This window comes from Heliangelus exortis, chromosome 1 (assembly GCF_036169615.1).
Source record: "Heliangelus exortis chromosome 1, bHelExo1.hap1, whole genome shotgun sequence".
Taxonomy (NCBI): Eukaryota; Metazoa; Chordata; class Aves; order Apodiformes; family Trochilidae; genus Heliangelus; species Heliangelus exortis.
This window is the reverse complement of record NC_092422.1, coordinates 4,908,417-4,934,363: the sequence shown is the minus strand read 5'-3', so window position 1 is coordinate 4,934,363 and position 25,947 is coordinate 4,908,417. Positions and strand designations below refer to the sequence as shown.

Here is a 25,947-nt window from a genome sequence, read left to right as displayed (position 1 = left end):
ATTTGCTTTGAGTTTGACTTTATGCAGCCCCTGCAGTGCCATTGAAGTTCAGATCAAACAGGGAAGCTCTTCCTGGCACATCCTCATATTGTCAACTAGTGAAGTGTTTTGCTTGCTGCACACCTGCACTAAGTGCAAGTTGTATTTTTTCAGCTGGGATTAGTGGGGAAGATAACAGATACCAGTTCAAGCAACACTGCATGACTCTGTGGAATATTTCAGTGCAAAAGTGAATGTAATCTGTTCAGGAACACAAAGAGGGCTGACAGTATTAATGCTGGATTCAAAACTGAGCAGCAGTATGATTTTGCCTATTTTTTAACTGAACAGTTCCTGTACCTGCTGCCTCTTACCAGCTTCAGATTTAATCACACAAATCCAGCTCACTGAAGAGTTTTAACTCAACTTGAAGAAAATTGGACTTTTGTATATTTATGTGGGATTTTTTTGCCAAGTGGTAGTGAAGCTAACTGTTCTTGGACATGTGTTATGTATAAAAAACCACAATTGTTGTCAGTCTAAGATGATGGGTGTCTGGTTCAATGCCAGAATCCTCAGTCTTTTAAAGGTGTGTTTGGATTTGTGTTTGAAAAGCAATAGTTTGTTCAGCTCAGAGCATTACAGGTATTAAATAAATACATTCCAACGGGGTCTAGAAAGTGATAGTCTGAAGGTTTCTTGGCTCTCTTAAAAAAAAAAAAAATGTTTTTTTTTACCAGAGTTGCAAGTAATGGAAGCATTTCTTGAAGAAAAAGTGAAATAACACAGTTTTAGGTCATTATCTGTTGAATGTTTTGTGCATTGTAAGCCTGAAGGAATAAGAAGTAACCCCAAGGAGAAGTGGTTGCATTACACTTCCACTTGGAAGAAACTATTTGGCTGCTCAGGATTTATTTAAGATTCAGGTGATTCAAGTATGATGGTTTAGTTTGGTAGCCTGGGAAGCAGAAGATTTTATATAGTATGTGCCCCTTCTCCAACTCCTAAAAATTATCTAACCAGAAGGGGAGTGGGGGAGGTGGGACACAGGTATAGCTTTAGAATTAATCTACCTGGGAAAAAGCATATATTTTAAGGTGCTCAACTTCACACAGAAAGCCAGAAGAATGTGCAGAATATTATGGAAGAAAGTGAAGTGAGTTAACAGCTTGTTGTTTTTCTGCCTTCTTTCAGAAGTTTTAGGTTGGATCATAAGCAAGTATGGCTCAATCTCACAAGGCATCTGTTTCTGAAATTAAAAAGGCAGCAACTGCAGGATTCCACCATGTTAGCAATCTTTGCTTAATAGGGATCCATGATTCAAAGAGATATGTGACTTCAAATCTACCAGGGAGCATGAAGCAATTAATACTTGGAACTTTTTATAGCACCTTTTATCCATGGATCTCAAAACTCTTTATTGGCTTTAATTAGGCTTCACTCCATGCAGTATCCACCTGGAATAGAGAAATGTGGGTTTTTTAATTCAGTATATAGAGGAACTTGACATGCAGAGGTTAAATGATTTGACAATGATCATGTAAAAACAAATAGTAATAATAAGAATAAATCCCAAACCTTCTGCCTTCCAGTCCCATGTTCTACCCATTAGCCACATTTCCTCTGCATTAAACTCAAGGCTTTTTCTTATCTATCCTGTAACACATGTGATTTTGATTATGGGATCAAAACCCAAGCAATTAGAAAGACTTTCATCCTTTCCAGAAAGCAAAAAAAAAAAAAAAAAAAATTAAACAAATCACAAAATGACTACTTTCTGCTTTCAGACAGAGGAAGAATAGTTTGTATTTACTTCAGTGAGAACTGTGAAAGATAGGGAAGAGTAGACTCCAGAGGTAAACATGCTGACTTTGGAGATAATGAGTAAGGATTTGTGTTTCTGCCTACCAGAAAGAATAATTTGTGATGGGGTTTTGGGGGTTTTGGTTTTGTTTTGGTTTTGTTTTTTTTTCAAATAGCATAAAATACAAGAAACAATGTCTGCAGTATGCTCAGGAATTCAACCTCACCAAAAAATCTTAGGGGACTGAGTGGGAGATAGTCTGCTGAGAAAAGACAATAGGGAATCATCTCATCCAGGTAGAGACCCTAAAGCTAGGAAGTGATGCATAAGAAACACAGGCATCTATTTACTCATGCAGACCCTTAAATGTTAGAATCTTTGGCAAGAAGCAGGGGAAAAAAGAGGTCAATACAATTAAATTAGCAGATAATGGAGATAATTCTGTTGTGCCTCTAATAGCAACTAGACTGAGGATACTGGATCAGATAACATAATTTGCTTGTTGTAGTTTAAGGTATATCTTGAAAATGGTAGGAAAAGAGAAATAAGCTAGACAACTAGGTTAACACTGGTAGCCTGGATAAAAGCTCTGTTACTTCCATCTCTCAGCAACCTAATTTCGAAGAGTCTGAAGTTTTTATTTATGGAATTGGTTCCTTGTCAGCTACTCATAATGATTATTGACCAGAGAGAGCCCAGTTCAGGCCTTATACACAGAAACCTGGGGTGTTCATACAAGTTTTGTTCATTGGCCTTACTAGAGATTTCTCTTTATGGCAACGCCTGGAAGCATAAATCCATTGTTTTCTTCCCTGTAACCAACTCTCACTAATTTCACTACAATACCTCACACTGAATACTAGAGCTGGCCAACCAGTGCACATTTTTTTTACAATTTTTAAGCACCAGTATAGCATAAGAAACTCTGTATTGAGGTATCAGGGGAATATATGTTTAGTAAAAGAGTAAGTTTAGAATAAATATTGAAACCCTTGCATTGAGTGAAGTATTCACTATCCAAATGATCCTGAGCACTGTTATACAGTCAGAGTGTAAGAGTATTACCCAGGCAAAACAAGCCAGCAAATTCTCATTTCAGAGGTGATGCTGTGAATTATTTCACAAGGGTTTGTTACCCAAAGTTACTTGCCAAACGTCCTTCAGAAATCAGCTAAAAGACCCAAGGTACAGGTTAGAAAGTTAGAAACTGCTTGCATTCCCCTTACACACAGAAAAAGATGGCATTGAAGTGATTTCACTGTTCACACTTCACAAAATCTGCTGAATGTAGATTTGACTTTTAAATAAATAACCAGTCATTGCATTTCTCATCATGGATTCTAAAAAGGCAGATGCAGCCATTGCAAATGATTTTGCTCAGTGTTACATTTGTCAAAAGCTGTCAGAATGTAGTAAAAAGGTGTTTATACAGAGTAATATGCTGCTTGAACTCCTGTATGTCTCCCAGACTGCAGATTTTAGAGTGCTGATTTGTAAGAGCAAAAGAGTTCCAAGCAGGCCTGTTATTTTCTGGCTTTACTAGTTTATATGTGATGCACTTCTACACATTTACAAGTTTACAAATTATAGCCAACACTGAAGGACTGAAAAAGGAATCTAATCAGAGAGAAAAAGACCAATCTGCTTCACCCTGAACTATGGTTGTGTAGTTAGATGGTAGGAATTGTGTACAAAATAATCATTACTTTACTCATAATTTTGCATGTTTTTAAGCATGACTAAAAGGAACTTTCTTCAAAAGTGAGGTTTGTGTCAAGACAAGTAAGACTGGGGAGGGAGAGGAGGATTTTGGCATGTGTTAAAACAGCCAACTTTACAAGCAATTTTCATAGAATTGTGTGTGCCTACTATCTTCCACATGGTGTCTCTGATCTGCTCATCAAGTTTACCTGACTTTCAGGAAAAAAAAAACAACAAAACAACTCAAATCAAAGCACTTGAGCTCCATACAATATGCCATTTTAAACCAAACTTTTCAGAAAACCATATTGCAGTAATTTCATATGGAGCAGAAAATATTGTCTTTATCTGGAAAACAGATAAGACATTTCCTGCTGGTGAACAGGTGAGTGCTGTTTAGTCTGGCTGCTGACTATATGAATACTACAACGATAGTTACATAGGTTTTATTTGCTCTTTTTTTGTTAATATCCTTAGCTGAAATGTATTTAAGAAGTTCATAAGCTACTGGCATGCAATGAAATAAATAAATTGGCAAGAAGGAAGAAAGGAAGGAAGAAAGAATGTACTTAATGTTACATTTGGCCTGTTGATCTAGTTCCATTCATAAGTATGCTAAATATGGAATCGACTGGAGAGACAAAAGGATACCCTCAAGGCCATGTGTGAACCACTCATATTCAGTGTAAAAAGCATTAAAGTTGTAGCAATGCCTGAAAACTAGGCTTGTGTTTTATGGGATTAATTAAAACAATAATGATTTCTTTTTAAAATTGGTAGAAAATGAAGCTAACACAGATTTTTCTCTTTCAAAATTTGGAGCTCTAAAGAAAATTATATTTGTATCTTGATAACCTCCAAAGACACTACTAGATTGTCCTAATTTCTCTGAGACATCCTTAGACATGTTGCAGGAGCAGAAAGGTCTCAGAAGTCTCTGAACTGCAAATTGCTAGAGATTAGGAGCTTATTGGGGGATAAATTAGAAATATCATGATGGATCTGCTCTATTTTTATACCTCCATTGTAAGCAGGGTATGAGGGACATTCACTCTCCATTTTAGAAGTTAAGATTGCCTTTCTTTTGAAAGGCTCAGCATTTCCTTCATTTCCCATTGCATTAAAACATGTTGGCAAAGATTACTTCCTCCAAAGATTTTTATTTATAAATAAATTTCAGAGGGGGATTTATTTTCTGCCATAAGCACAGGTCAGAATTCCATAACTAAGCTTGGTTTGAATTTTATGCTTTGAAATTCAAGCACTGATACATATGAAAAATGTAGTGCATCTTCCTAAAATTACAAATCTTATTTCATATACAAACTAAACATTCTGAAACTCTGTAAGTTAATCTTTACAAAGCACAGTCATGTTTCATATTTTGTCTTCTATTATTGTAATAATGTGGGCTTTTTCAATTTCCCATATAGCTAAAATATACTACTTTGTGCTGTGATTGCATTTGAATAAATTGTTTTAAGGCTGATGGTATTTTTTTGCCATTACTCTAGGTCCTTTGACAGAAGGTGATGAATAACATTCTTAAAGAGAGTTTCATGATGAACGACCTCTTTAGAATTTCTGTTATATTTTCTTATCTTTAATGGCTGCATCACTGCTTATAGCATAACTCCCTGTAGGGATGAGACCTGGATACACAAACTTCTTTCCATATTCCTAGCTTTGTTTGGAAGAAAATTTCAGTGTGCAACTGAGGAATAAATTTAAGTATGATCTATAGACTGGAGGGCATCGGGACGAGGACTGCAAATTACAGCTTAGATGAAGCCAAAATAGCTAAACACAAGGGGCCATCTTCAAGATGACCACTGCCCAATTAAAATTATTTTTAAAAATGTGAAACTTCTAAAATTCAATGCAAGCTTCCAACTTGGACTATTCTGTCCAGTTTAGAACACTGTCCTGTATTACTCTGATCATCAAAGCCAATTTTGAGAAGTTTTCATTTGTTTCAAAGTCTTGATGATTGTTCAATTAAATCTTTCATTAGGGAATTATTAAGAGTATATATATGCTAATGGTTACTGTGTTGTTGTGAAGAGGCATCACTTCTAGTATCGGTTTAAGAATTCATACATAAAGCAGGAAGAAGCAGTTTAAGTGATTAATATGTACATTTCCATGGTTTTAAAATGGCAGGATCTAGCCTTACTCTAATTTTGGACATCAAAATCCAGAACTTTTATTCAGCTAGACCTCTAAAGTGCCAGACCTCCTAGCTCCAGAAGAAGCTCTATAAGCTCTTCAGTGCAAGGGAAGAAATCATGGTTTGTAGATCATTCACCAGTGAAAAACGTGTTGAGCTGAAAACAGTTCCACTATAGGAAATGAAAACTAATTAGGCTCAAGGTTTCTCTGTCTGATATAGAAATTGGACTGGACTGCTAGGGAGCAACTAATACATATATTCCTGATTTAAATTTGCTTCATTTACCTAGAACACAATCAATAGCAAAGAACTAGATGTGAAGGAAACTCCTGAGGACTAAAGCTGAGAGGCCCTAATGTTTGGGGCACATTGTTTGCTACCAAACCTATGATATTAACATATACCTCTCCTGGACAGTAAAAATCACAAGTTCTTATCCATCTTAACCATAATTCATTAATTTCTTCTTTCTCTGAGTATGAGCTCCTGAGGTCTGAGGGTGCTGTTGTCCAAAAGAAAACAACACACCTTTTATGTCAAGAATGTGGTCAAACTGGAGGTTGAGAGGAGACCTTGTTGCTCTCTACAACTACCTGAAAGAAGTCTATAGTGAGGCAGGTGTTGTCCTCTTCTCCCCACTGACTAGAGATAGGACAAGAGAAAATGGTTTCAAGTTGTGCCAGGGGACGTTCAGATTAGGTACTAGGAAAAAATTCTTCACTTAAATAGTGGTGAAGCATTGCAAGTGATTTCTCAAGGAGGGGGTGGAGTTGCTGTCCCTGGGATTATTCAAAAAATACTAGAAGTAGCACTTTGGGAGATGGTTTTATGGTGGTGTAGGACTGACAGTTGGACTTGATGATCTTCATGGTCCTTTCCAACCATGAAGATTCTACAAAAAATTCTATAAATACATCAGCTGAGTAAATAATTTCATCAGATATTTGCCACAGAAAACCATACACAACAAATTCAACCTAAAATGTCACTTAAAATGCAGGATGATTGGTACAGAAGATAAAGCTACAGAAGAAAAATCATCCCTTTCTAATCATGTGGCTGTATGATATAACATGGTCCTTTTATTTCATGCATTCACTAAACACATCAGTTTGCTTACCCTTACACAAGCCTTCTGTTTATTCGTTCCTTTGAAGGTTCAGTAGCATATTCAGCTCTAACATATTTGAAATGTGATGAAAGTCTAAGGCATTCCTGAAATGAAAGCATGACTAAAGAGGTACTGCCTTAACTGTCAGTCACATTTTGTAAAGTCATTATCTTGTTGCAGCCCTCCATTTAGAAGACCTATTTCTTTACCAAAATATACATAGTTATTATTTTTACTATTATTAGCATTTAAAAAAGGTTTTTTCTCTTCTAATTTTATTTTGTGTGCATTCATACACAGCTGTGTGTCTGTCTCTGTACCGACTTTTCTTTCATTCTCCAAAATCTAGTTTTGCATTAAGACCTCTAAATCAACCAAACAAATCCCAGGCATAAAACAAATTATACCAAAAACTTGGTGTTGAGTCAGAATTATATGGCAATTTGCTATGTGTTCAGTAAATTCAGATGATGAATGTAATAAGAAATTAAAAAATTAGAAAACCTCAACAACAAAATTGCATGTTTCTTAAACAATAACAACAACAATTGTAATAATAATAATAATAATAATAATAATAATAATTTTTAAGTGAAAAGGATATTCAGCCTGAGCATTTCCTCCAGCTGATGAAAATGTATAAGTCCATGCAGCTAAAATTGAATCAACTGTGTTAAAATAACTGCCTTGAAATGTGGGAGAAGCACCATTTCCCTAGGTGAGCCTCCTATTTTTGCATCTCCCTAGTCCTGCCACCCTTTGATTAAATAATATATGCCTAGGGAATCTGCCTTTGGAAAGGGCAAGGGCCAAATTTCAGCTACAGGCCAGTGGCTGCAAAAACTGCACAAAAAATTCCATATAAAAAAAGGCTGTTAACAAGCAATCTACATTTTACTACCTTTTGCTGTTCAGACTTTCTTAGATTCTACCAACAATGTTCGTTCTTTTTGTAGAAGTGTCTAGACTATTGAATTCAACCATGACTTTGAGAGTACTGAAAAAACATATTTTACATATCAAGCTGGTACAAATTTCAAACCTCCACAAACAGTTTCTCAAAAACACAACACTCTATAAAAGTGTTATATCTAGTAAGTTAGAGCTACAGAATGAAATGAGAGAACTTCCCAATTCCCCTCGTGAATAACTCTCTGCCAAGAAGCTTCCTTTCTCAGCAATTCAAATATTAATTGTCTGAACCACAAAACCATGGATCATAGAATTCTGAAATTGGAAAGAACCTCTAGAGATAGTATAGTCCAACATCGCCCCCTGTGCTGGTGAGGCCACACCTCAAATACTGTGTTCAGTTTTGGGCCTCCCAGTACAAGAAAGACATGGGGGTGCTGGAGGAAGTCCAGAGAAAGGCACAGAAGCTGGGGAAAGATGTGGAGCATAAGTCTGATGAGCATCTTAGGGAACTGGGGGCATTTTGCCGGGAGAAAATGAGGGGAGAATTTATCACTCTCCACAGCTACCTGAGGGGAGGTTGTAGTGAAGTGGAGGTCATTCTCTTCTTCCTAATAAAAAGTGATAGGACAAGAGGAAATGGCCTCAAGTTGCACCAGGATGGCCCCAAGTTGCACCAGGGTAAGTTTAGATTGAATATTAGAAGAAATTTCTTCACTTGAAAGGGTTTTTAAACACTGGAACATGTTACCTAAGGAAGTGGTCAAATCATCATCCCTGGAGGTGTCTAAAAGGCATGTAAATGTGGTGCCTGGGACAATGACTTAGCACTGGACTCCAAAGAGTTAGCATGATGGTTGGATTTGATGATATTAAAGGTCTTTTCCTACCAGAACTATTCTGTGATTCTGCTCAAAGTGTGGACTACAGGAGCAGATTGCTCAGGGGCTGTGCCCAGTCCAGATTTGAATAGTTCCAAGGATGGACACTCCAGAACTTCTCTATGAAACCTGATCCAGTGTTTAGACATAAAAAAATTTTTTTTTTCTTGTGTTTACATGGAACTGTGTGTCTTTCAGTTTTTGCCTCTCCTCATGTCATTGGAAGCTAATGAGAAAAGCCTTTACTTCTTTTACTTCTTTATTCCCTTCCTTACTTATAGGGTATAAGGTAATAAAGTAATAAAAGATTCTCCTAAGCTGACTCTGCTCCAGGCTGAGCAATCCTAGCTCTTTCAGCCTCTTCTTTTAAGTAAAATTGTCCAATACCCTAATTACCTTTATTGCTTTTTGCTGGGCTCTCTCCAGTATGTCCATATCTATCTTGTACTGGGGGATCCAGACCTGTATGGGCACTCAAGATGTGTCTTCACCAGTGCTGAGCACTGGAAGCCTCTGGAAGGAGGAAGGATCACCTCATTCAGCCTGCTGGTGACCCTTCTCCTGTGGCCCAGGAATCTGGAAGGACACATTGCTAGCTCATGTTCAGCTTGGTATCCACTATGATACCCAGGTCCTTTTCTGAAGACCTGGTTTCCATAGGGTTTATCCCAGCCTGTTCTGCTGTTTAGGGTTAGTAATTTTCAAGGACTTGATTGGATATTTCTTTCTGTTGAATTTCATGAGGTTTCTGTCCGTCCGTTTCTCCTGGTCTCTCCAGATGGCAGGAGAAACTTCAGGTGTATCAGCTACTCTTCCTAGTTTAGTATCACAGAGAATCTTGCAAGAGATGCACTATGTCTGATTCAAGTCATTATTGAAGATGTGGAACAGTGTTGGTGCTAGTATCTATCTCTGGGATACACGACTAGTAACTGGCCTCCAGCTAGAGTTTGTGCACCTTATTGTAACCATATGAGCCTGGCCGTGAAGCTAATTTTTGATCCATTTCAGTGTCCACTTATCTAGCCTATGCTTCATTAGGTTTTCCATGAGTCTTTTATGGGATATAATGTCAAAAACCTGTACTAAGTCAAGAGAAACAACATCCATTGCTCTCTTCTCATCCACTGAGACAATCATGAAAAACTCATTAAGAACTATCAGGCTCGTTAAGGAGGGTTTCTCTTTCATAAACTGATGTAGGCTACCCCTGACCTCCTTATCCTGGAAATGGAAACCAGTGACCTCAGCTATTGCTCCATATCAACCTGTTAAGAAGTGATCATGATCCAAGAGGACCCCTCCAAGAGGAGGGTCGTGAAGATGATCAGAGGGCTGGAGTCCCCTTTGCACTAGGAATGGGGGTTTATAAGAAAGAAAGGGGACAACTTTTTCAGGAGTTGATGTAGCGGTAGAAAATGGTTTAAGCTAAAAGAGGGTAGGGTTAGATTAAATTTAAGGAAGAAATTTTTACAGTGAGTGTGGCAAGGCACTGGCCCAGGTTGCCCTTAGAAGTTGTAAATGCCCCATCTCTGGAAACATTCAAGGTCAGGTTGAATGGGGCTCTGAGCAACCTGATTCACTTGAAGATGTCCTTGCTCATTGCAGTAGGATTGGACTAGAAAACCCTTAAAGGTCCCTTCCATCCCAATCTATCATTTCACAATTCTGCAAATTATTCTATTTAAGAAGTTTGCGGGTTTGTGAAATTAATTGTAGGGCAGCCTGATGGAGCAGAAAAATAAAATAATTTCATAATCCATTCCCATTTCTTATGCTTTTGAGGAAAATAGATCAAATACTTTAACGTCATTTTTAACAATTCACTGAAGAATTTGGTATCTGCTTTGTAAGATGTCCTGCCAGCTGATCTAAGGCATATAGCATGAATAGATCATTCAATAAGCTGAAATAATTGTCAGATAAAAACATTTAGAAAAACTTTAGTACTACAGTCATCAACACTGCTTTACCATCTTCAGGGGCTATTATAGTCCTGAGCTATTGGATTTTGAGAGCTAGTGGAGGATAATTGATAGTGTTGATTCCCCAGGGTTCTGGGCTCCTTTTTCTACCACTGATGTGTTGTGATGCCCATCACACGACAGATACTGATGTAGTAGAGAAAAGGGAGGGAAGAAGGGAACGGGTAAGATTAGAGCATTTTTCATTAAAATAACATGTCCATACCTCTGGTCAGAGCTAAGAAAAGCTTTAACTGTTCTATATTTGCACTGAAAGAGGACTCTATAAAAGAGCTTATTGGCACATATCAGTGGACAGTCACTCAGACAGCAAGGTTCTATTAGATCACTTTGTTAATCTCTTTGATAATGCAGCATTGTTCCCTGATGTACATTTATTCACCTTTTGTTCAGTCTACTTTTAAATGTCAAGAAATGGGGCTTATATTATTCTGCTTTTGAGATTACTCTACAAATTAATAAGTCTCACTCTCTTTTTGTCTCTTCTTTCCCCCCTTCTCCTCTCAAAACTCAGCCATCAGTTTCCATTTCTCGGTGTTATCCCATAACTCATAGACATACCCATTATCACACTAAATTAATTCTTACCCTTTTTTTTAAAACTAAAACCTTTCAAATAGCTGCAGGCAGTTATCATTTTCCTCTCTACATTTCCAGGCATGTTGATGTGCCTAAAAACATTGAATAGAAGAGCAATAGAAAGCAGTCATTTGGTGACTATAGATCTTGGGTTTTAGATTAATTTTTTAGGTTAGCACATGTAAACTAGTGCTGCAAGCAAAGGATCACTTATGCAAAATGTGAGAATAGAGATAATGAATTGCTTACAAAGGTGATTTTTTTGGTAACAGTATGAAAAATTGCATTTTGCACTTATTCTACATAAAAATTGCATACATCCCATAGTATCCAGCTAATGCCTCTCAGCAATAGTGTCCTGACTTAATTTGTACACATTGACTCAAACGAAGCCTTCCTGAACTCCTGTCCCCCTCTTACTACCTGGAAATTATAGTATTTAACTTGCTTTGCTTCAAAATCTACAGTTGCCAAAAATGTCTTATTCTTCTGGAAAGAAATTTAAAATATTCAGTTTTAGGAAGTAATATTCAAAAGGGAGGAAGTAAAGAAAACTACAACTTTCCCTAAAATACAGGCAGTTTCTAAATACTCTGCAGACACATTGCATTCAATCCTAACCTTTTTTTATTTCAAATACAGAATGTGATGTACCAATGGGTGAAATAAATAGAGAAGTATTTCAGTTGTTTTTTGACAGTGAATAATATAATTTCTGATAAGCAGACTATAGCTACTCCTTCATTTCTCAACTAACTTCCTAGATGAGACTGCAGTTTCCTTTTTTTCTACAAAAATCCCTGCTAACATTCAGGGCCACAGGTCCTATAAACCATTAATAGGGATACCATAACCTATACTTTTTTTTAGGATATGAGGGTTTTTGTTGTGTTGTCATAACTGTCTTCTGTAGAAAGATGATCAGAAGAGTCAAAAGAGTGGAACCAGTCTGGCTATATATACATTTATACACGAATATAGCTGTGTATGTGCTTGTGTATGCAGATATATACATATATATAAGGTAATATAATATGCATTTTTAAACTCTGATTCTGTTGATTGTATAGGCCAAATCAGCCTCCTCATTAAATCAATTTCAAAGGGAAATGAATATATTTAAAGAGTGAGACATGTCTAGCATTTCTCTTGATGAGCTAAATCCAGTAGAAGTATATTAAAGTCATCAGAGTTACTATGGGGATGCAGTCATGATGTTCCCATAGGTTTTTCAATGTATGGGGCATTTGCTAAGTATTATTCCTACTAATGGCACTTACTACTTTTTTCTTGAAAATTCCAGAATACAAAAATTGTGTTCTGGTTCACAAGTACCACTGGACTGGACCAGTTTTCTGTGTATCTGCTTGCAGAAATAGTAAAGCCACATAAGCAGAATGTAGGCTTAGGAACTGAAACAAGCTTTCATCACTAGGATTTGAGGAGTGTACTGGGAGCAAGATTTTCTTTCGCCAAAATCCTTACTTAGGTTATCAAGAGAGAAGCAAGAGCCTCTTTTCCTTTACACCTTTATACTTCCCTTTACCAACAAAGTCAGGAAAAGGAGCACAGTTTACATTGTAGAGAGACCATATTATTATGCTTGCAATTTGGTGGACAATGAGTGAAGCCCTTAGTTTGTCAGCTATCACATGCTAGGCAGCTTATCAAAATGGTGTGAAATCTAACAACTTTTGCTCTTGGATAAATGATCCTGGAGAAATCTGGTTTGATCTCAAATGTTTGGTCTTGGTATTTCTTTCCTGTGAAACCATTTTCACCCTGAAAAGGCTGCACAATCTCCTGAGGCAGCAATAACACAATGACTGAGACATCTTTTGCAGGAATTTTGATATCATTTAGAAGCAATGCTGCCTAATATTTGAAGGGATGATTCAGTGTTCAGCATAAGTAATACTTTGTCCAGTATTGCAGAAAATCAGAAATGGTGCCTTCTTGCCTCCCATGATAAGTTTACAGTTTCAAGGTCAGAGATATGACAGAGAAAGCAAGAGAAGGATGACACAAAGATTTTTCTATCTAGCGTAATGGAATTTACTCCTACATTTAAGTAGAAGTTTAAATGGTTTGTATAGGAATAAAGAACACAACCAAACAATAAAGCCAAAATAGAGATAATTTAGTCGATGATTTTATTTTCTGGGCAGATGCAGTTTAAGAGCATTTCAGTGTGGTTATTTAGAGGAATACTTTTTATTGTGTTCCCCCACTTGTATCTCCCACCAACCCCCATGTCCCCAGGCTACTTCCAAACATAGTGATCAGTCTAAACAGAATCCTCACAGACAGGGAAACAGACTCCAGGTTCTAAGCTTTAGTGAAAAACAGTGACTGGCTATACAAAGAAAACTTTTAAAAAGTTCCTTACCAAAGGAAGGCTCTGGGATGACTTCAATGAGTGTCTGGCATGTTTCCAATGTGAAGACCAAGCCACAAACACAACCTATCCACAGCACCTGCTTCCTCCTCCATCAGCCATGGAAGGGGAAGGGAGCTTTGATCACAGTGAGAAAATACTGAGAATTCTGAAGGGAACTAAAACACTATATCTTGCGATACTGCTCTGAAATGATGGGTAATGCAGCTGAAGGGTTGGCATATTGAGAGTTTCTGGGTGCACATTTATAGAAATACAAGCTTCATTACTTCCATTGTTCATGGAACAATGTCTGAAAATCATCATATAGGAGTTAGTGCATGAGAAGGGTAGTACAGTACCTGCAGATTAGGGTCATAAGCTCTTAAAAGAAAAATAGCTCACCTCTGACCTCCTTAGATTCCTTGGAAGAAGCTAATAAAACAGTTCGCAAAGGTTACTCAATGGACATAACTTAATTTGATACTTCTTTGTAAGGAACTCACAGAGAGAATAAATCTCCACAAGATAAAGATCGTAGTCTTGTAGTAGACCAGGAATCTCTTAAGTTAAATAAACATGATGAATGGTTGTGAGGAGAAGGATTCTTGTGTTTCAGTCACCCTGGATCACTTTCACAGGTCCAAGTGATATGAGGGATGGAAGAAGAGTAAGAGCAAGATGGTAGCCTATGACACTAGGCATTTTTGATTAGTAAAAAATACCTAGGGATGAAGACAACCATGTGGTGCCCTTAAGAAATATAAATGCATTAACACTCATACTGCAATAGCTTCTTGTAACCTTCTCTGCTGTTACCTTGCTGAGTTAGACCCTATGCAATGCAATGTAAATATGTTTCATCCAAGTATTTATGTCCCAAAAAAGGAAAATCTTCCTGACAGAAGGTGAAGCTCAATTTATCACTGGGAAACATGGCTGGGATTTGTTGAGGTTACTCCTGGGCTTTAAGCTGTTAGAATTTTCATAAGGAAGTAGGATGTAATTCCTCATTGCTTGGATTTAATGTTGTTTAGTGTCTGGGAATAATACAAAATAGAATTGATTTGCTACAACTGTAATTTGACTGCATTTCACAACTTCAGATTGTGTAAGACCAAGGAAGGAGCAGCACAATCTCAGAAACATCAGTATTACAGGTTGTACACAGTTATTGGTCTTTGTGCTTAGTAGTTACAGGAAAGCATACTTATTGAAAATACTCAGGTCTTAAGAATAATACTGTTTTTCTCAAGTAAATACTGTGTTTGAGAGTGTTAAGGCAAGACCTACTTTGCTGTTTTTATGTAACACAAATAAATTTTCTTTCCCTCTTATCTATATGTCTATGAGTATATAAACAAAGAAGGTTTAAGTCAATCTACTCAAGGTCAGAGGACATCATCCCACTGACTCTAACAGGTGCCCAGTTCAGTACACAGCATGCAAGAACACATCAGTCACATCAGCCAAAGACACAAATTTGGACTTCCATAAGACCAAGATTTGAAAGAATCTGTTACTCATCACTGAAAGGCAGGTGATGTATTTTCCAGTATACACACATATCCAAAGATTTCCCACTTCATAGAAATTTTATTTGTGGAAATAAAGCTTATAAATGGAGTCAGATGAAAATTCAAGCCTGTTTCTACATCTCCCTATTGTTTCATTGAACTGAAAAAAACATTCTCCCTGTTTCAGGCGTGTTTGACTGGTGGTGGACACCAGGAGTCTGGCAGTAACACTGCACACTGGCAGAGGTCTTTCTTGAAGAGAATCAGGCAAGAGGTAAACCAGTTGTTGGACTTTGTCAAAATTATACCAAGCTGCATTTTGTGGCCCCAGACCGAGATCTGTTTATGTATTTGGTAGATGACACAGCAATTAATGTTGTTCTCATCCAAGATCCTGTAGAGAGCAGGAAAAGGAAAGTAGACTACAAAATTTACTTTTAAGCTAATATGTTTCTTCCAGAACACCAGATTTTATCAAGTGTATAATTTCATAGAAATCAAAAACACTTTCACATAATCACACAAAATCACAGAATGTTAGGGGTTGGAAGACACCTCTGGAGATCATCTAGTCCAACCCCCCTGTTCACCTAGAGCAGGTTTCAGAGGATGGCATACAGGCAGATTTTGGATGTATCCAGAGATGGAGACTCCACCACCTCTCTGGGCAGCCTGTTCCAGTGTTCTATTACCCTTACAGTAAATAAGTTTTTCATTACGTTTAGGTTGAATTTCTTGTTTGTGACCATCGGCTCCTTGTTCTGTCACTGTAAAAAGTATTTGGTTGGTTTTTCTTTAGATAATAATCCACAAGCTTTTTTGAAGTGCGATGCTTTTTTTTTTTTTTTCTCCCTCAAATAACAATGTTCCATTTAAGACTTTTTAAATACAGAAATTGCCACCATGACTGGTGTTTTACAAAAACTTCATTGTTTCAAGACTTGCATGGTAAATGAAAACTTCTGCTTCTCTTCAGTAGTGTATATTCAATGGAAAACAAAAGCACTGTAACAGCTATTTCAGTTATAAAGATATGCATGTGATAGGAATGGACACAGCTACTACAGTGGTTTGATGATACAGATGACAATTTAATTGTTGTCCATTTGAGGGAAGGGGTCAAATATATTAGAAAACAGTGCTTTAAATGCATAGTGTTGTGTTCTTCCATGTCACAGAAATAGACTTGATGAGGCAGGTGAGGTGTATGAATGTACAAGACACTCATGGAACTGTAGCCAAGTGCAACCCTAATACTGTACAGAGTCTACCATCTGACCAGTGGACTATATTTTCAAGGTATTCGGTTTGCTTCCTCTTTGCTACCTGCTAGACTATCCACATTACCTGTCACACTGATTCTACATGTTGCAAGGAATGTCTGTGTCAGTTTTGGCTAAGTATATGACTTGAAAGCATCCCTTGGATCCTGCAAAAAACTCCCAGGATTGAACAGTCTAATGTCAATCATTGCTAGACTGCTTAGCAATAGCATCTCCTTGAGGGGTGTTATGGAAGAGACTTATTTTTTGAGGATGGAAGGGGGTGGGAAGATTAATGTTATTCCAATTGAATGAGCTGCAGAAATGAAAGCTCCTTAAATCCAGATGGCACTCGTCTGTCTTTTTCTAAGGGTTTTCCTTCAAGTGAAACTTCCACATTGTCTCCCAATTTCCCTCCAAATGATGAATGGTCCTTAATATCATCCATTCCATTTACTTGCCACTCATGTTTAATACCTGTAAATTTCTTTTTAATTGCATCCTTATATCATCTTGCTTTTTAAAGGTGCACTTTCAGCAGCTCAGAATATAAATACCAGGTCTTATTTCTTAGATTCCTTTGTCTCATATGTGGCATCATACAAAGTGTATCTGTAATTGTTCAAAGGTGGAAGCTTCACAAAGTGTGCATAGGGTCCTCCACAATATGTCCAATGTCACCAACAAATTTCTGCTTTGACTCCTCTACAGTTATTACCTTTTTTCATCACATAAGCAGAAGAGAATGGCTTTCTTTCTTCTTTAATCTTGTCTAGGGTTGAAGATTTCCTTACTTCCATGTCTTCATCATTCACAGTTATTCCAGAAGCCATGGTGCCAGGTGCCATGGTGGTAGAGGTTGCCTGGAGTGAGGAGATGCTGCATGCAGGAGATGTTGTACTGTGCTGGGGACAAGGAGGTGACATTCCTTGAGCCTTCTGCTTAATAGGTTCTTGAGATGAAAATGGAAGGCCAAAGTAGTACTAGTAAAATTAACATGGATCTTGTCTTCAGTTCTTCATTCTCCTCTGTTTTCATTTTGTCTGTTCTTCATCCCTTCTCTTTTCTCCTTGTTTAGGAGGTCAACATCTGCAGATTTCCCCCAGAGCTCTCTTGCTTCACTTAATTTTTTAATGTGCAGGTGGTCCTGTTGATTTAAATGCCTAAATCCCTGTGTCTGTTTTGTTGTTATTAATCTTGTTTCTTCTGTGATCTTTTGCTTCTTGACTTTTGTCATCCCATACACAAAGATTTAAGTCACACTGAACTTTCCTTTCACTTCAGCTGAGCAGCTTAGGTAAAGCTTCATTACCAATCTGATTCCACAGCTCTTGGCTTCCTGGATAAGTAGAGCAGCCACCCGCCAAGCAATTTAAGCATTTATTTACTGCTCTTTCCTATTTAATATGGTTTCAAGACACATTCTCTGTTCCTGCCTCTATCTTCTTTTCCTCCTTTTTCTTTATCATGTAAAGATTCAGAGGTTCAGGTGAACTTTAGGTAACTCTTATGCAAATGATGCAGCAACCCAGAGTTCCTGCAGAGGTTAACTACTCTGCAAAGTCAATGGAAACTAATACATTCCTCTGAAAACTTACATTTGTACGAGGCATCACCCTCATTTCATTTTCTGAAGAGTTTTCCATTTGTATATTGAAGGTACACTGCTGTGAAAATCTTTCTGTAAATTTGTACCTGCAAAAGCATGATAAAAACAAGGGAAAAATCTGTCTATGTCTACAGGAAGCTTTTGGTTTTTCACTGATTGTACACACAGCTGTTTCTATGGGGAAACTGTCCAACAAGAAATAATAAAGATGAAAACTTGCACTCCCAAAACCTCTGTTTGTGTCCATGACAGAGAAATGCCCATGCTGTGCTTTCAGTCACTTTCCTCAACATGAATTCACCATGAAAAAGTAACATTAAAATATCCCAGCTTTGAATAATCTTATTTTGAGAAAGCCCAAGGAAGCAGGGCACTTCCCTGTTGTCAGTAACTGAGAGGTCCAGTTGAACCTAATTTGAATTTCTTGCAGTTTGGGATCTACACATTCTGCCATTCAAAAATATATTCAGGTGTGTAGTTTCCTATTTTCCTTTCCCTGAAAATTTTCAGTCTATTGGAACAAAAATAAAAATTTAAATGTAGCACATAACAGACACATGTGAAGTACCTTCTAAGTAAGAGGAATACTTAAAGCCATCTTTTAAGTAAGATTAAGTAAGGAGGCAAAGAAATAGAGGGTCAGGTTCACCAATAAAAAAGCTTCATGGAACTTGTATCAAGATAAATTTATTTGACAGTTCCTGCTTTCCTTTCCGTTTTTGTCTTCTCATAAGAATCCTAAATATTAATAAAAGTTAAAATTTAAGTTGCAGGGATAGTTCAGATTAAGTGAACCCATCTGAAATTGGGAAAGAGATTTTACTTTTCATGGTTAGACTAATTATTTATATAGACATTTATCCCTTTGTGCTGATAAATACTGATAGGTATTTATAATGTTAGTTATAATTAGTTATAACTAGTTAGTTAGTTATAGTATATATAGTTTTATATATATATATACACTATATATGGTTATATATATAGATATATATATAACTAGGTATAATTAGTTAGTTATAATGTGATGATTCAGATCTAGGTAACACTGTAGGTAACTATGGATTATTTTTTTCCCTCCCAAATATAGTTATATTTACCCCCAGAAAATTAAAATACAAGGGAAACATAGATGACATATATCTCAGCTGAGGAACATTCAATGCTGGAGAATTTCACTTTGTAGCATGAATAATCTCACAAATATTTCAAAATTCACTGTCTGAAGAGGATACTTTTTCAGTTTAGTACAGATGCAACAAAGCAGGAAGTTAAAGGGTTTTTTTGTTTGTTCACAGTCAAGGAAAATTGCTGAAAAAATGAACAACACTTTATAACAAGTTATTGCTGCATGACACTTCAGTGTAGGATGGTCGAGCTGTTTCACAGGAGGCTTCCTGATTGACATTTGAGTGGGTGCAACATAAAAAAAGCCTCACTTTCAACTTATGGGTTGCAGTGTTGTGACAGACTTTGGATATCTTCACCTCAGAAAGTATCTGGGAAAGGAAATATCTTGTTATGTCTCTGGCCTGAAACTGAAGCTAGGATATAACTCTGTTCTTCAGCACAGCATTTCCACTGCTTTCAACTCAGATCTTCCATGGGATTTAGGTGAAAATTTTCATTTGGATTCACAAGTCTTAGTGGAAACCTCTTTTGAAGATCCCTAGGTATATTGATGGTTTTAATGCCTACAAATTTTTAGACTAGGTCTTAGGAAGTTCTTCAGTAAGAGACTTCCGTAAGTTCTTCATCAAGACTCTGGAATAGATTGCCCAGAGAAGTTATGGATGCCCCCTCCCTGGAGGTGTTCAAGGCCAACTTGAATGAGGTTTTGAGCAACCTCGTCTGGTTTAGAGGTGTTCCTAACTATGGCAGGGAGTTTGGAGTAGATATGTCTAAGGTCTCTTCCAACCTAAGCCATTCTATGATTACACTATCCTATGAAAATTGGCTATAGGGTCCAGCAAGATGATCTGCTTATGTCTACTGACTCAAAATTCTGAAATTCAGTAAAGTTTAGTAGCTACCTAAAGTTACTCTGTAAGGAGTCCTAGTTCCACAGATTTGTTTAGATATCTGAAGTGTAGACAGTTTATCAGCCTTCTTAAACTACTCCCAATCAACAGCACCAAGTTTTTATTTATTTAGATAGATGAACAAGAAACTTTTTGTAGCATTAGTAGTTACTGTCTCTGTCATTGGTGTTGGTAGCAGTAATAGGGTGAGACTAGAACAGGAGGTGTTTCTCATCTTTTTCGCCATGGCCTACCTAGCTGGTGCCTCTCCAAAATAAAGCTGAGTTCCTTAGAGTCAAAAAGAGAGCATTAATTTCAGGTTAGAGATAGATCCGATTTTGTGACTGAGCTGAGAAGAGGAATATCTTCTGTCTCTGCTGTGTAGTCTGTTTAACAGTACAATCAAGTATGCAATAGGTCAAATAAGGGAATACAAGGTGAAGCTTAGCTTTGCATTCCAAATAGAGGAAATACTTGCCTGGGAAAAGTCAGTCTTGAATTCTGGTGTTTTCTCTCAGAATATCTTCTGTGTTTTACCTCCAGGAGTCACTGGATTAAATGCAGAATTTGTATATTTAGCACATTACTAAAAATGTCCTTACCACAATCCAGAAACTAAAAATGCCCTTGCCTCAGGCTATATCTCTCTCATATCTATATGGCTCATGATCATATAAAACCTTTTTTTAGCCATAATGGAACATAGTAACTAAAGCCTGAAGTCTCTAAGCCCCTCATCTGCCTGAAGGCCTGAAGTCAACTTTTCAAAATGGAGTGTGTCCTTCATTCTCAAACCTTCATCTTTTTGTAGCATCTTTACATAGAGGTAATTGTTGGCCATGGTATTCACTGTGGAGAAAGCAGAGAGGAGAATATACAATGTACACTGAAAGGACCTTCACTCACATTACCATCCTGACCATTTTACAGAACTGAGCACAAGCAGGGTGAACAACAGTGCTAAAATCAATAAGGACATTAACACCCACTGTTGCCACAATTTAAACAGCCACAGGACAATCTGCTTTAAATTAACACATGACAGATCTTATAGTAAGTATAAAATGCATCAGCTGACTCGTGGAAACAGAGTCAAGCCAGCTTTAAACTAATCCATGCTTCAGGAGTCACTGGACTTCAGGCAGATTATGAAGCCTGCAGTGTTCTGGGGTCCCAGTACTATGACCTGGAAGGCAACTGTGTTAGTTAGTCTGGTATATCTAGGATTTCTGGGCTTCACCATACTTTAAAAAAAATGGGAATTTTCCCAGAAATCCTCACTTGAATGAACTAAACCAAGAGAAAAGTGACATTTAAAAACCTTTCCACCAGGTGGCAGGAAGTCTCATACACTGGGATGGTTTCAGCCATCAGGCACCGCTTCTTCTAACTTATATTTTTAATTTGTGGAAGACTTTTATTGTGTTTTTAAACTCTCTTATATACATGTAAGATGAAAATTGCTTTTAAAAGGATGTAGGGGCTTAAAATTGTTAAGATCTGGTGATCTCCAAGTCAGCTGTCTTGTGGATAAGATAGAAACCTATAGTTATGAAGCAATCACAGAAGTCTGACAGTCCACTAGTTTCATGTTTGGTAGAAGAATTCCTTTAATTTCCTCCTTTTCACACTTATGTCTGGGTCCTGCATTCCAGTCCACAGACAGTCTTATCCTTATATGACAGCAAGAGTGTGGCTATAAGATCATAAGGATAGTACTGATGGCACTCATGGGCTGGAAAAGGATTTCTCTGGTGGTATCTTGGAGTCAGCCTGTAAAATGAACTTATAAGACATTAAGAGAGATTATAAAGGACTGAATTGCAATTGGCATATGAGTAAAGGTTTTGGCAACTGCAGGAGGGTGATGGGATAAAGACAACTTTTGGCAGAACTCCAGAGAAAGCTCTATGCATGAAAACAGGATGAAAAGCTGTGTGAGGCAAAAATAACCTCAGAGTCAAGGGCAAATCCTGGAATTACCATCCCTGAAAACAAAGTTAAGAATGACAGTCACACAGCTAGAGACATTGGACAGCAATAACTCTTTATCTGTATTATGCCTTCAGGCTTTAAAGATTCAGTAGGAAAAAAGTTATGGTGTAGCCAAGAGATGACAGAGCCAAGACCCAAGAAATGACAGAGCTGAGACAGGCAGATAGATGGGAAACTGAAGGACAGAAGAGTAAATCAAGAAAGATACAGAAATGTGTGTCATCTGTGGAAAAGTGATGGTCTATATAAGCCATCTGTGGCCAGAAACCTATAAGATACTTTCATGAAATTTTCAGGATATATTATCTGGAGCATTTTCAAAGATTCATTCAAATACCAAACTTTGTTCTTTTGATCTCACATTTTTATGTAGGCTTAAATATGAAAGAAGTCTCAAAGTCATTACATATAGTAGTCACCAGGATTCAATTTGGCACATTTTTGGCATATTTTACAGTTAGACAAAAAGATAATGGTGGGTCAAAACAATCCTTGCTGTAACCAGGTTCACTTAGCAGAGTTTTAAACACTGTGCCATCAACTCAGCTTAAAAAAAAGGAGTTTTGTACATAACCCGTGCAAAGGATCCTTATCTTTAGAGAGCTTTGCTGTGATGACTCCATATAGAGAGAAACTGAGTTTAAGACTTGTTAGAGCTTAGAAAAGCATTGGTGTCACACACAGGATTGAAGTCTGTAATTTTCAGTGTCTTGGTATGAGATCATAGTGACAGATATCACAGTAGATAATACCTTGCTCAGACACGACACAGGAAATCCTATAAGAATACAAAAATCCATGTGGATGACTGGTTTGAAACTAACACAGTACATGATTTCAAAAGTCATCTAATGGTCAAGAGTTTCCTGGCACCGGGGCTTATCATGATAGTAAAGTCTACCAATAAACTGTAAAGGATAAATATTCCTGCACAAGGAACTTCAACTTTCCCCTTATACAACAATTAGATGTTCCTTTAAAATGTTTCTGGGCACGGCTCAGGATTCATGGCTGGGATCACAGACACCTTCCATATGGCTATTCTCTTCTGGAGTCTAAGAAAGCACAGTAACACAAACATGGGCTCTCACGTTCCACCTGGACTCTGAACCAAGGATGTAGCCTTGGACAAATCAAGATGGGTCTTGGTGTCCAACTTCAGCAAGGCATCACCTCCACCTTTTTGGCAATGATCATTAGGCCTTCAGGTTTTCCTTAGGTCTCACCCTAGAACAGCAATCAATTTTCTGCATCTTGTACTACAGAAATTCTTTACTCATCTCTCTCACTAGGACCACAATAGGAAGCAGCTCCTCAAGGACCACAGTTCAGGATCTTCTGAATGTGAAAGAATTATGAACATACTTGTTTGTCCCTGTTTCTCTTGCTGTGGTCTGATGATCCTTGTTTTCTTTCTGTATTACAAAAAACACGTTCACGGTATTTAAGTTTAAGCAAAGTATTTTTTTGCTTTTGCTACGAAATACCCAGCTTCCCTTCTCTAAGCAATTGATGAAAAAAAAAAAATTACTGTCTTCTGTCTTATGTATTTCTTTTAAACATCGCTATCAGATGTAACATGCAAACTCATCAATAACGTAATCAAAAAGACTTCTTCCCAAAAATTCAAAATAAAACAAACCACTAGAGCTGCAAGTGGCACCTGCACAGAAATGTCTCACATTTCCCTCTTCTTTGCTCTCTCATTCACCCAGCCTTTTCATCCCCAGTAGATCTGGTTTCTCCTGTCACCTGGAAAGCCATTTTGCCTTCTACAGTATTATAGATTCACCAGTACGTTTCAAATCCTTGTTTATGCCTCAGCTCTCTCTCCTCTGCTTCTCCTCACTTATTTATGATTAAAGTGTGTGATTGTACTATTTACAGTAAGTCTGTAAAAATGCTTGTGGAAACATTTTCCTGGGCAGATTATCTGAACAAAATATTTCCATTTTAAGTACATCTCAGATTCCTTGTGGTAGATGGAAATGTAAAATTAAGGAAAAAAAAAAAAAAAAAGAGAGAGAGAGAGAGGTCAGGCTTTTTCTGAATGCAAAACCAGAGGTCCCACACCTCTGAATATTAACCATATTCTTGCAAGTCTCATTTCTGTGATATTCAACAAAACACAAGAAGTTCAAACTCAGAATCCAAAGTTCAGCATTCAATGGTAATATGATGTCTTAATGCCTTGGAAGGTTGATCCCAAAGCACTTAGATGAGTGACAACATCTCTAAGTTAAGCCTTGTTAGTAACAGAAACTATTTTGAGTAACTAATAAGGATGAGCTTTCTGCAAAATTCAAATAGTGAGAAGAATAGGAATGGTAGAAATGATGTATTGTGGTTGTCAACAATGAGGCAGTCTATGAATGCACACTTGAAGATAGTGAAGCTCCTCATACATCCCATTTTAGACTCAAAATATAAAGACAGTAGCATTGTCAAAGGAATATTAGCTACAGATGAAAGTATCAACACAGAAAAAAAAAAAAAATGGAATGGAAAATTTCAGAAGGAAAAGAGCAAGGAAGCTATGAGTAGGGGTCAGTCAAATGAGGAGGATGGAGAGGAAGGATGCTCCAAGGCATTATGTGTAGCACAATCTGTGAAAGCATCTCTGTGGGTATCACTATTCCTAGTGAGATGCAGGGCCACAAACTGATGCTCTGAATCTTGCTAGCTGATGTAATCCACTGTTAGGGGGAGAATCCAGCATAAGGAGTCCATCAAATTTACTGTATGTGTATGGATTAAATTCCTCAGTCAAACAAAGGGGAATGCTAGGAGTGGGTGGCTGAAAATGTATCTCTGAGCATATAAAAGCAATAAATCTGTCACGGTTTAACACTGGCCCGGCGATTAAACCGAGTAACAGACGCTCTCTATTAATCTCTCTCTCCTCCCTTATAAGAAAGGAGAGAGAATAAGGGAGAGAGACTTATGGGTTGGAAACTAAACTACACAACTTTAATGAAACAGTAATGATAAATAGGAAAAAATTAATAAATATATACAAATATACAAGAAAATGGATACCACATTCCTCCCCCCTTTCCCCCAATAGCTCTCACGTCACCACCGAGGCTGCAGGGCAGCTCTGGGAAAGTCCAGGCTGGACTCCTGGAGTCGGCAGCAGTCGGGAACCGGAGGCAGGAACACACAGATAAGGGCTGGCATGGATCAGGAGCACAGGCAGGCAAACGGACGGGATCCTTCCAGGATGCCGGGTGAAGGAAGGGAAGCAGGAAAAGGCAGGAAGGGCAGGCAGCCGGAAGCTGGAAGCAGGAAATGCTCCAAGGCATTATGTGTAGCACAATCTGTGAAAGCATCTCTGTGGGTATCACTATTCCTAGTGAGATGCAGGGCCACAAACTGATGCTCTGAATCTTGCTAGCTGATGTAATCCACTGTTAGGGGGAGAATCCAGCATAAGGAGTCCATCAAATTTACTGTATGTGTATGGATTAAATTCCTCAGTCAAACAAAGGGGAATGCTAGGAGTGGGTGGCTGAAAATGTATCTCTGAGCATATAAAAGCAGGTTCAATATTTGTGAAGAGTACTTTTTTCATCTGAAAATGTGACTGGTGTGTCAGCACGTTAGAGCTGGGGCAAAGAAAGCACAATTTTCTTCTTGTTTTTAAAAATTCAGTGGTCTTGGTATTGTCATTGCTTCTTGCAAATAAAAGTCCTCTCCAAATCATTTACTGTTGCTTATGCAGTGTGTGTGGTGGAGGGAGTAGCTTGCCCTGGCAAATTATAAAACCAGGCTTTCCAAAAATCCTTGTTGAGCTGGTGGACAAAGTCTTATTCTGTTGTTTTCAAAAAAAAATTGTCACTTGTATCTGAGCCATTTCCTCCATAAAAATGAGTTATCCCACAAAAAGACCTCTCTTTTATCATAATTCTCACATATAAAGATAGCTATGTTTGTAAATTTGTTTGGATGATGGATATTCTACACAACTGTCTGTATTATTTCTAGGTGCAGTCATTAATTCAGTGCATAAAAAACCCAGGGGTTTATTGTTGTATCACA

At 37.6% G+C, this 25,947-nt stretch overlaps 1 pseudogene; it reads right to left on the bottom strand.

The window, feature by feature from the left end:
- Positions 1-16,579: 16,579 nt before the first annotated feature.
- Positions 16,580-17,114, bottom strand: LOC139791770 (cofilin-2 pseudogene; annotated as a pseudogene).
- Between the last annotated feature and the right edge of the window lie 8,833 nt (positions 17,115-25,947).